Source organism: Equus przewalskii, chromosome 13, assembly GCF_037783145.1.
Source record: "Equus przewalskii isolate Varuska chromosome 13, EquPr2, whole genome shotgun sequence".
Taxonomy (NCBI): Eukaryota; Metazoa; Chordata; class Mammalia; order Perissodactyla; family Equidae; genus Equus; species Equus przewalskii.
The window spans coordinates 42,438,099-42,450,820 of NC_091843.1; the positions used below are offsets into that span (position 1 = coordinate 42,438,099).

General features: G+C 38.5%; 1 protein-coding gene across 7 annotated transcripts in view; it reads left to right on the top strand.

Annotated features, from left to right (window-relative positions):
- The window catches only part of P4HA2 (prolyl 4-hydroxylase subunit alpha 2), a 62,222-nt gene that overhangs the window by 33,983 nt on the left and 15,517 nt on the right, over positions 1–12,722 (top strand). The gene's annotated exons all lie outside the window — the stretch shown is intronic.

The window sequence follows — 12,722 nt, forward strand, 5'->3', positions numbered from 1 at the left end:
GCTTCTTTCATTCAACAGTTGTTTTTAAGATTCATCCATCTTGTTGTGTAGCTGTAATTTGTTTTAATTTGTATAGTTCATTCAGTTTTGTTACTGTATATTGTAGGACAATACCATAATATAGCCAATATTACTGTTGATAGACATTTGAGTTGGTTTCAGTCTTTGTGTATTATGAATAATGCTGCCATTTTCATTTTTATATATGATTTGTGGTACACATAAACACACATTTCTGTAGAATATATATCTAGAAGTGAAAATGCTGAGTCTTAGAAGGTGAGTCTTCAACATTACCATGTACATAATTTACTCCAGAGTGCTTATGCACCCTCCCACCAGGATTAAATGAGAGTTCTTGTCATCCCAACCTTCTCCAGTATCTGGTACTGTCATACTTTCGCATTTTAGCTAGCTCGTTACATGTACAGTATTATCTATTTTAACATGATTATTAATGATATTGAACACCTTTTTGTATGGTTATTAGTCTTTAGGTTTCTTCTTTAAGTGTCTATTCAAGTCTTTTTCTTACTGATTCATATGAATTTTTAATATGTTATGGACACAAGGTTTTTGTTGGTTATGTTTTACCATATCTTTTTTCTAGTTTTTCACTTAGTTCTGTCTTTTGATGAACAGTTCTTAATTTTTATCTCAAATTTATCAAGCTTTTTCCTTTTTGATCTATGCTTTTTATGTCTTAAGAAATTCTTCTATACTCCAAGATCATGAAAGTGTTTCCTATATTCTTCTCTAAAAGCATCCTAGTCTTGTCTTTTACATTTATGTCTTTAATACACTCGGGTTTTATTTTTGTATATGGTATGAGGTGCAAAGGTCTACTTAAAAAAATAGTTTCTGCATATTTTATTAGGATAGGATAGGCTTATGCTAACGTAATAAAATAATCCCTAAATCTCCGTGGCTTACTATATAAAACTGTCTCTTATGAAAAAAGTCACCAGGTCTAGGGCAACTGCTGCCTATCTCCTGCCATCTATCGCCCTCTAGTGCCTTCCATTGGCAGAACCTAACAGGAAACCAGCTGGTAAGGGAATCTCGAAAATATAGCAGTTTACAGAGTTACAACTCCAGTATAATAGCAGAGTATAGAAGGATGAGCTTAGAGCTGAGAAATAACAGAAAAATTACTGGCATGCTAAATGTTTTTTCCCTTCCTATTCGACATTCTTTTGGGCTTCTTGAATCTGTACAGTATCTTTAATCAGTTTTGGAAAGTTATTAAATCACTTTCAGTATTTTCTATGTACCTTCTGGAACTCTGATTAAATGTAAGTGAAAAGATATCATACTATTCTCATCTCTAAACCTGTTTTTCATATTTTTTATATACTATATTTTTGGGTAATTTTTCCATCCGTCTTCTAGTTTACTAATTCTCTTTTCTATTAAATGCATCTAGGAGTTTTTAAACATTTTAAGATGTAATTCCATTATTTTCTGGCTTATACCATTTCTGTTGAAAATTCAGCTATCTTGTCTTTTTGTTGCTCCTTTAAAAGTATTCCCCCCCACCCCCTCCCTGCTGTCTGCTTTTTAGGATTTTTCTTTGTTTTGGTTTTCTCTAGTTTCACTATGATGTACCTAGTATGGGTTTATTTTCCAGCTTGGAGTTTACAGAGCTTCTTGAATTTATGGGTTGATGTCTCTGATCAGTTTTGGAAATTTCTCAGATGAATTATTCAAGTATTGTTTCTGTCCTATTTTCTGTCTCTCCTCTCTTTCTGGGACTCCAATAATCTGGATGTTAGAACTTTTCACTGTGTTTCATGTCTCCTACTCTCTTTTCTGTGTCTCTCATCCTTTTTTCCCCCTTGTGCTTCAGACTAGGTATTTCCTATTGATCTGTCTTCCAATTCACTTATCTCTACTGCTGCTAAACCCATCTATTGAGTTCTTAATTTCACTTCTTGTATTTTTCAGTCCTAGAATATCCATTCAGTTATTTTTAATAGATTCTAATTCCATGGAGAACTTCTTTTGTTTTCTCCATGTTTTTCTTGAACTAATCAATCAGTTATTTATTTATTTTGGAGGAAGATTAGCCCTGAGCTAACATCTGCCTCCAATCCCCCTCTTTTTGCTGTGGAAGACTGGCCCTGAGCTAACATCCATGCCCATCTTCCTCTACTTTATATGTGGGACGCCTACCACAGCATGGCTTGCCAAGTGGTGCCATGTCCGCACCTGGGATCCAAACCAGCAAACCCCAGGCCACCAAAGTGAAACGTGCGAACTTAACCACTGCGCCGGCCCCTCAATCAGTTATTTAAAAGTTCTTGTCTGATTAACTCCATGATTTAGATTTTTTGTGGATCTCTTTGGTTTCTGATCATTTGGTCCACTCTGTTGGTATGCCTGATAGGTTTTGATTGAATACTGGACATTTGTAGTAGAGGCTCTGGATAGTGAGAACCTCTTACACAAAGAGTCCATCCTTTCCTCTACTAGGCAGAATGGGGATTGATCACCATAATCCACTCAGGGCCTGAGCTGACTTAATTAAGGCTAGATTACAGTTTTCTTAAGATCTTACCTCTTACCCTCACTTTCTCCCCTACATAGTCATCCAGGGGTTTTCCAGTTGACAGCTTAGAGTGTTCACTGGATCTGTGCCTGCTGCAGTTCCACAGCTCTAATCCTTGTATCCTCAGTATCTAGACAGGGCCCCCAAAATTCATTTTTCTCTCCAGAGGTTTTCTGCTTAGCTTCTTAACTTTCCCTTCTATACAGCTTCAGAATTCAGAAAGTGTCTTAATGGGTAAATGGGCTGAGTGGTTGACTAAGCTCTCCACCTCTCCCTCCTATTCAATATTCTAACAAACTACAGTCTAATTTTTGTCTTTCATTGCCCCTTGAGACTGCCAAGAGCTCTGCTGGTTTCTCTGCCTCTTAGTAGTTGTCCATTGCTTGAGTCCTTTATCTGGGTCCTGTCTCTTACCCCATGCCTAGAATCAATAAATGATCTAAGGATAAAAGAGGCTATACAGTTTGGCTCGTCAAACTGGGATTCATCTTTCCCCAGGATCTTGATGGCCCAAGCTCTTTCTGCTTCAGCAGTCCTTTGATGCCTTCAAACAGATTTTTGAGAGATTTTATCCAGCTTTAATGGTTATTTTTGACATGAAAGTTGTTCTACCATAAGCAACCCCATCTTAGCTGGGACTGGAAGTCTCTTGCTCATTTGAGTTTTTAAAATTCATTTTCATGTGAAATAAAATACAGATAAGAAAACCTTGTCTTTGCTATCCTCCTTTGTTATCTAGCATAACAAGATGTTCCACAGTCATCTTGAACATTTCCTGCGTGAAGCATGGTATTAACATTAAGGAATCTGTTAGGTGCCAGTGGCTGCCTGTCAATCCCAGTGTGGTCCTGGAAACAAACAGGATAACCTCAGAGAGAGGACACTGCTTTCAGTAATCTTTATTAACCTACTTAGCCCAGCACTAACATGTTCACTATGTCATTGAAGAGTTGAGCATTTCAGTATGCCTTTGGTAGAGTGCTAGGGATGTTATAGACTGTACAACAACTCTTTAAGTAATAAAGAAGCTGAAAGTCAAAAAGGTTAGGCAATGTACCTGAGGTCACATGAGGTCTTATTACTGGTTAGTGAAAGGCCTAGGAATCAAACCCTGATTTGGCAGCTTCCCAAAGCCTTTACTCTACAAAATTTACCTTTTCATCCATTTAACAGTTATTAAAGATCTGATGCGGAAGCAAAGATAAAAATACTGCCTTTACCTTTAAATAATTCAGAGTAATAGAAGAGACTCATAAGTAGATGTATGAAATATGAGAGGTCTCAGAACCTAGTGCTCAAAAAGCACAAGAGAGTGAGAGTCTAATTTAACCAGGGAAGTTGGTATTATAGTAGGCAACATTAGATCTGTGTCTTGAAAGACAAGTAGAAACTTGCTTTCTCCGCTATCCCAGTGTAAAATACATGCACATGGCTTAAAAAAATAAGAAACAGAATTGCTTACCATGAGTAATTCTTCCCCACCCTACTGTTCTCCCCTAGCCCACCTTCCTAGAGGAACCTTTCAATTATCTGTTTTTTAATTTTTCTGATATAAATCATATACTTAGCAATTGCGATTTCTTGATTTTTCCACTTTAGAAATGTGAGAGTTGATCATCTACCTATAGTCACTATCCTCCACTACACTGCCCCCTCCCTTTGACATTTTTAAAAAATTTTAATGATTGGCACCTGAGCTAACATCTGTTACCAATCTTTTTTTTTCCTCCTTCTTCCCCCCAAAGCCCCCCAGTACATAGTTGTATATTCTAGTTGTAGGTCCTTCTAGTTGTGGCATGTGGGACGCTGCCTCAGCATGGCCTGATGTGCCATGTCCATGCCCAGGATCCGAACCGGCAAAACCACGGGCCGCTGAAGTGGAGCATGCAAACTTAAGCACTTGGCCACGGGGCTGGCCCCTGCATTTGCCATTTTTTGATAGTTATTTTAGAGTCCTATCTTGGTCACCTGGTAACATAAATCTTTTTGTTCTGTAAGCCAAGGCAGCATCTCTGACATTCTAGTATGTGAGATGAAGATCTAGTGTTTGACCAAACAGCTGGTCACCATAGTCTGACCAAGTTAACATATAAAATTATCATGTGCCCTTTTACCTTCTAACTTCTGTCAGTTATACTGTGGACACTGTTTTAGTATCCAGGATAAGTTGATTCTAAAAGTTGAAAAACCAAATACTATCATAAAAAGGAATCGGTGCCTTATTTGACTAATAAAATTCAGAACAAATTTACAATGTGTGTTAGTTTGCTAAGGCTGTCATAACAAAATATTGAGAGACTTGGTGGCTTAAACAACAAGTTTATTTTCTCTCAGTTCTGAAGGCTAAAAGTCCAAGATCAAGGTGTTGAGAAGACTGGTTTCTTCTGCCTTTCTCCTTGGCTTGCAGATGGCAGCTTTCTTGCTATGTCCTCACACGGTCACCCCATGGTCTCTGTGTTGTATGTGTCTTAATCTCCTTTTATAAGGAGACCAGTCATATTGAGTCAGGGCCCACCCATATGACCTCACTTTACCTTAATTACCTCTTTAACGCCCTATCTCCAAATACAGTCGAATTCCAAGATACTGAGGGGGCTAGGACTTCAACAAAGGAATTTTGGGGGAACATGTAATGCTACTAGGAAATTGTGTTAGGTCTGAAACACTGCTGGGAATAAAAGAAGCAAAATATTTTTCCTTACTCTTTGTACACCAGATATAGACCATCATCGTAAACAAGTGTGTCAGATTATTAAGTATATTTACATTAAGAATATGGTAACAATAAAAGAAAGTTTCATTGATTTTATTCAAGAGATAAAGGGATATGGGCTATCTTATGAAATTCTTTATAAACTGGAAAAAGATGATATTGATGTAAAAAAAATCTTTGAGGCCAGGGTTATGAGAATGGAACAAACTGTATACAAGGGTGTACAAGCCATTATTTCCCCCCAAAATGATTATGCCAAGTTTGTACCTTGCTCAGCTCATAATCTTAATGAGCAAAAATGCTGCTTTCAATGAACTGAAATATAACCTTCTTAGTATTGTACAAAGGATATATACATATTTTTTTAATTCAATGAACAGATAGAATATTATGCCTGTCCTAAAAACTACATTAAAACACACATACGAATCTTGAGAGGCATCAAGAGCAAATGCAATCAAGGCACTCCACACCTATTAAAGATTTGTCAAATATTAAAAGATATAACATCAAATGACAAAGTACAGTTTGCTGAAATATAAAGCATGTTAGTGCAAACAGATTACAAATTTTTATGCAATGTAACCATATGGGACGATATTTTGAACTAAGTAGAAAAAGTTAAAGGTTTACAATAAAAAAAAAAGGGACTATATACAAAGCTGCATGCTTAAAAGAAGACCTCTCCCTTTGCTTATAACACACGAGAGCCAGTAACTCTGGAAGTATGTTTGATTAATGTAAAACTTTAGCAAGAGATATGAATATAATTCCTGAGTTTGAAAATGAAAAGAAATTGGAAATGTACAAATCATTGGATGAGTGTATAAATTATTACAGGAAAAATGTTTATCAAATAGAAATGAAGGAGACTATAGATATCCTAGAAATGGAGACAGGAAAAATTAAATGAAGTGTCTTCAGATATTTAGAATTTTTACATGGAGAAAAGTTAATTTTCTATGAACACATCTGATTTACAAAAAGCAGCTTCTTAAATAGTCTGATGATTTAAATCCTGTAGAAATTCCATCTGAAGTAGTTTTAAGCAGCATACAATACCAATAGTTTATAATATAAAAGCATTGTATTTGGATCCTTTAAAGCTGACTCACAAATTCTTTTTACTGCAATCTTACCCAAATTTGAAAGTGGTCTAGGGAATTTTTTTTAAACAATATCAGTTACAGTGGCACCATACAAAAGAAATTTCAGTAAACTGAAGTTAATTAAAACTTATTTAAGATTGCACTTGGTCAAGAGAAATAGATTTTGAAAATTTTATTGATGAGTTTTCTTCCATTAAAGTCAGGAAAATAAAATTTATAGTAATTTTTACTTTTGGTATAAATAAAATAAACTTAGAAATAAAGTGAATTCTAGTATTCCACCTTTTAAATTTTTCAATATTTTCACCTAATTTACTTTTTGGGGAACATTAACCATTAAAAAATACACAAAAACATGTGTACGAGGGGCACACGTTTCCTTTTGCCTCAGGCTCTGACATGGCTCAGCACAGCACTGTTGTCAAGTTTCCAAATTTGGTATCTGAACTCTAACATTAGGGTTGCCAGATTTAACAAATAAAAATACAAGACACCCAGTTAAACTTTAATTTCAGGTAAACAACGAATAATTTTGCATAAGATATACTAACAAATTATTCGTTGCTTATCGGAACTTCAAATTTAACTGGGCATCCTGCATATCAACCCTAAACATAATTATCTCACATGGTTGAGAAAGCTGCCCGCTTCCTGGTCCAATTTTACTGGTCCACCCAACACCGTGATCACTCCTGCCGCCGGCACATAGCAGCGACTGGGCTCACAGGCGGGCAGTCACGTGGCTTCCGCCTCCCGCGGAGCGGGCTGTGGACACGCCCACTCCCTACCAGTCTGGGAGACCCCACTGGGGGCGGCTGGCTGGGGAAGGCGGAGGGGAGGGCCTTCCCGCTCCCACCACCCTCCTGGCTGCCTCCGCTCCAGCCACACTTGTCCTCTCTGGACCTCTGTGCTTGTCCCTCGGCCTGGACGGTTCTTCCCCCAGGTAGTCACATTTTCTGCCCTCATTCCCCTCAGACTGATCAAATACCACCTTCTCAGACCCCTCACGACTACCATCAACGACCTGCGTCCTCATTCCCCTCCGCCGGTCCTGCTCTGTTTTTCTTTACAGCACTTACCCGTTCAGTGATATACTTGTGTCTTAGCTTACGGTCTGTGGCCCCCAACTGGAATAGCAGCTCCTTGAGGGAAGGAGTTTTGTTCTTCCCCTTCTCCATCCCCGGCGCCCGAAATAGCACTGGCCTCGCTACGCCCAACTTCTCGTTCTAGAGTCACTGAAGCATGCCATGCCGAAGGAAGCTCAGTACCCAGAAGGGGGACGGGCGGGCGGCCATAGGAAGGGGCGGGGCCTGCGGGCGGCCTTCCGGAGGGGCGGGGCGTGTTGTGGGCGCTTCCGTGAGGGGCGGGGCCAGAGGTTTCTGGAAAGGCTATGGGCATGTGGCACGTGTTACTAGAGGTGACGCTGTGAGAGTGGCCATGGCTGCGGGCCCCCGGGGTGTAGGTGTCTGAGGCTGTCGCTGTAGCCGTGCTGGGTTAGGGCGTCTGGCCGCCGGAGCAGCCCTCAGGACCGGCTTGGCAAGGCGATGTGAGGCGTGGGAGGGGGAGCTCACAGGCCGTGGGAGGAGAGGATCTGTTCTGAGGGACGGGCGCGGGAGCGCCCGTGATGTCCTGGACATCATTTCCAAGGCCGAGGCTACTAGGAAGAGGTTTATTTAACTTTTGTGAAGATCCTTTATTTTTCTAAACTTGGAGAAAATTTTTTTGTAAAGCTTTTGCGGCGGGGGGGGGGGGGGGCGGGGGCGGGGGAAGGGGCGTTAAGAGAAGTAAGTGGTAGAAAAAGGCCACGGGTATTTGGCAAGCCTGAAGTTTTGTATTTTAAAGAAACTTTTCAGTGTCTTTCTGAAAGTGCTTTTATAATGTGGAGGATCAGCAAGCCCCCAAGAGGTCTTCCCCCACCCCCCCACCCCCCTTCTTACTCTGCTCTGAAAAGTCAGTCTCCTTCTCTTACTTCACGAGTTTGCAGCCAACAAAACCTCACTAAAGTTATAACTAAAACCCCTCTTGGTCATGATGGGCTCACAGCTGTCATCTTGTCCTCTTGATCTCATCCGCAAGCTGCTTAAAACTAGATGCTATATCTACTGTTCTCTCGGCTCCCAGCCTTCATTTTTTGACACAGTAAGTCTACCCCAACTAAGTCCCTGAAGTTGTCTGGTAAAGTGTTCAGGGTCCTCCTAGTGGCCAAAGTCAGTAGACACTTCTGGCTTTTTTTTCCTCTTTGGTGAAGCACTTCCTGATTCTTGGTTTTCCTTTCTCTCCCAGCCTGTCTGTATGGCTCCTCTTCATGGGCTCATCTTTCTCATGTGTATGTTCCCTAGTCTAGTTCCTGTTTCCTTATCACAATACTATACTGTAGGAGGAAGGATCTCATCCACTCCCACTGCTTTAACAACCATTTATATGCTTGTGATTTATTAGACTGTCTTTTTGCACTCAAGTCTTTCTCTTTAGTTCTATTCTAGACTCTTGTATACAACTTCGTAGTGGACATACTTACCTGGACTTCGCACATAATCTGTAAATCAGAATCTGTAAATCAGTTTGGGGAGCATTGCCAATTAATATTAAGTCTTCCAGTCCACAAACATGGAATGTTTTTCCATTTATTTAGAGCTTTTAAAATTTCCCTCAGCAGTGTTTAATAGTTTTCAAGGTACAAGTCTTATACTTTTGTTAAATTTGTTTCTTTGTATTCTTTATGATGCTATTGTTAATGGAATTGTTTTCTTGGTTTCGTTTTGTAATGTTCATTGTTAGTATATATAAATACAGTTAATTTTTGTGTATTGATCACATTTCCTGTGACCTGGCTAAACTCTTTGATTAGTTCTAGTGGTTTTCTTTTGAATTCCTTGGATTTTCTACCTGTAGTCTGCATATAAGTTTTGTGACTTCCTTTCTAATTTTTAAAAAATATCTTAATGCTCTGGCTAGAACTTCCAGTACAGTGTTGAACAGAAGTGGCAGGAGTAGGCATCCTTACCTTGTTCTTGATCTTAGCAGGAAAGCATTCTGTCTTTCACCATTAAATATGATGTTAGCTGTGAGATTGTCATACATGTTCTTTATCAGGTTGAAGAAATTCTCTTCTATTTCTCGTTTGTTGAGTTGCTTTTTTTTGTTTGGTTATGCATGAGTATTGAATTTTGTCAGATGCTTTTTCTTCATCTATTGAGGTCATGTTTTTTGTCCTTTATTCTAGATAGTGACTTACATTAATTGAATATTAAACCAACCTTATATTCTGAGGATAAATCTTACTTAGTCTTGGTGTATAAATACTTTTTACATATTGCTGGATTTGGTTTGCTAATAGTTAAGGAATTTCATGAGGCTTCTGTAGTTTTCTTTTCATATGCTGTCTGTCTGGCTTTGATATCAGGGTAGCACTCGCCTTACAGATTTAGCTGGGACGTGTTCTCACCTCTGTTTTCTGAAAGGGTTTGTGAAAGATTCATACTGTTTGTTTGTTTCTTAAAGATTGGCACCTGAACTAACACCTGTTGCCAATATTCTTTTTTTTCTTCTTCTTCTTCTCCCCAAAACCTCCCAGTATATAGTCATATATTCTATTTGTAGGTCCTTATGCTTGTGCTATGTGGGATGCCACCTCAGCATGGCTTGATGAGCGGTGCCATGTCTGCGCCCAGGTTCCAAATCCTGGAAAACCTGGGCTGCCGAATGGGGAAACCCTGGGCTGCCGAAGTGGAGTGCACGAACTTAACCACTTGGCCATGGGCCTGGCCCCTGTACTGTTTTTTAGTTATATATTTGATAGAATTCACCATCTGGGCCTGAAATTTTCTTTGTGGGAATATTTTAAATTGCTAATTCAATTTCTTTAATTGTTATAGATCTGTTTAGGTTTTCTATACCTTCTTGAGTTCGTTTTGGTAATTGCACCTTTTTAGGAATTTTTCCATTTCATCTAAGTTGTCTGCGTTGTTGGCATAAAGATGTTTATGATATTCCCTTATAATGCCCTAAGTTTCTGTAGTGTTAATAATGCTGTTCTCTCTTTCATTCCTTTATTTGTTTTGGGAGTTTTTTAATCTTCTCTCTTTTTTTTCTTGGTCAGTCTGACTAAATGTTTGCCTTTGGCTTCCTTTATTTTCTCTCTTGTTTTTCTGTTTTCTGTTTTATTTCTGCTCTTATCCTTATTATTTCATTCCTTCTGCTTACTTTGATTAGTTTAGTTTGCCCTTTTTTTTTTTATTTTCTTAAGGTGGAAGCCTAGATTATTGATTTGAGACCTTTCTTTTCTGATATAGGCATTTAAAGCTTGACATTTCCTTCGAAGTATTGCATTAAGCTACATCTCATAAATTTTGATATATAGTAGTTTTGTTTTTATTAAATTTAAAATATTTTCTAATTTCCCTTCAAATTTTTATTTGACCTGTGGGTTATTTAGAAGTCTGTTGTTCAATTTCCAAATATTTGAAGATGTTCAGGATTTCTTGCTATAGTAGTCCTCCTTATCCTCAGGAGATACATTCTAAGCCCTCCAGTGGGTGCCTGAAACTGGATAGTACCAAACCCTATATATACAATGTTTTTTTTCTGTACATGTATACCTAGATAAAGTTTAATTTATAAACTAGGCAGAGGAAGAGATTAACAACTAGTAATAAAATAGAACAATTGTAACAATGTACTGTAACAAGAGTTACCATAGGCTTAGCAACATCAGCATATAATTTTTTTTCTTTCCTTATTGTGAGAACTTTCACCTTTTCACTTAAAGGAAGCACTTCTCTTTGGCATATCCGAATTGCCAGCCTCACTACTCTTGTGCTTTGGGGCCATTATTAAGTAAAATAAGGGTTACTTGAATATAATCACTGCAATACCCTAACAGTTGATCTGATAACTGAGGCGCTACTAAGTGACTAACGGGTAGGCAGTGTATACAGCATGGATATGCTGGACAAAGGGATGATTCATGTCCAGGTTGGGATGGTGGCAAGATTTCATCATGCTACTCAGAACGGTGTGCAATTTAAAACTTACAAATTATTTATTTCTGGAATCTTTCGTTTACTATTTTCAGACCACTATTGACCAAAGGAAACTAAAACTGCAGAAAACAAAACTGAGAATGAGATGGGACTACCGTATTTTTTAATTTATTTCCCCCTCCTTTTCTTTTTATTTTTCTTTTTGAGGAAGATCAGCCCTGGGCTAACATCTGCCGCCAATCCTCCTCTTTTTCCTGAGGAAGACTGGCCCTGAGCTAACATCCATGCCCATCTTCCTCTACTTTATATGTGGGACGCCTGCCACAACATGGCTTGACAAGCGGTGCATAGGTCTGCACCTGGAATCAGAACCAGTGAACCCTGGCCACTGAAGTGGAACGTGTGAACTTAACCTCTGTGCTACTAGGCCAGCCCTATATATTTTTTTATTTTTAATTTAATACCATGTGATTGGAGAGCATACTTTGTATGATTTAAATCTTTTTAAGTTTATTGAGACTTATTTTATGACCTAGCATATGGTCTGTGCCAGAGAATGCCTTGTATGAACTTGGAAGGAATATGTATTTTGCTGTTGTTTGGTGGATTATTCTATAGATGACAGGTCAATCTGGTTGATAGTGTAGAGAAGCAAAACTTTACCTCTCCCCTTTTAGGGTCTCTGGTTGGGCCTGAGAATTAAATTAATACAAAACAGATTAACAAGAGAAAAGCATACAGAGTGTAACATGTACATGGGAGTCCCCATAAGGAAATGAAGACCCAAAGAGTAGATAGGCCCAAGTGCTTGTATGCTAGGTTGAACAGAGCAGCAATTATGGAAAAGTAACTAAAACATGTGGGGAGACTAAAGGAAGATAAGAGTTACTTTAACAAGGTCTGTTTGTACATATTTCTCTCCTCTACTCCCAATCTCTGGTGATGAGAATGTTTCTTTCCTCCTGGTACAGGGAGGGCATCTTTCACATAGGAGTTTTATATCCTGCTTTCAGGAAGAGAAGAGGAGGTAACAGTGCTCTTTGTGCACCTGCTGTTTTTCAAGTGTCTTTAGCTTAAAATAATCCTTAGGCCAAAGTGGCATATTTTGGAGAGCTATATTCTGCCACTCTTCAGTAATATTGTTCAGATCTCTATTCTTACTGATTTTCTGTATAGTTTTTCTATGAATTATTAAGAATGGTTATTCAGATATCCAGCTATTATTGTTGAATTAGTGATTTCTTCTTTCACTTCTGTCAGTTGTTGCTTCATGTATTTTGAGGCTGTCATTAAGTGTGTATACATTTATAACTTACATCTTGCTGATATATTGATCCTTTTTACATTATAAAATGTTCCTTTTGTCT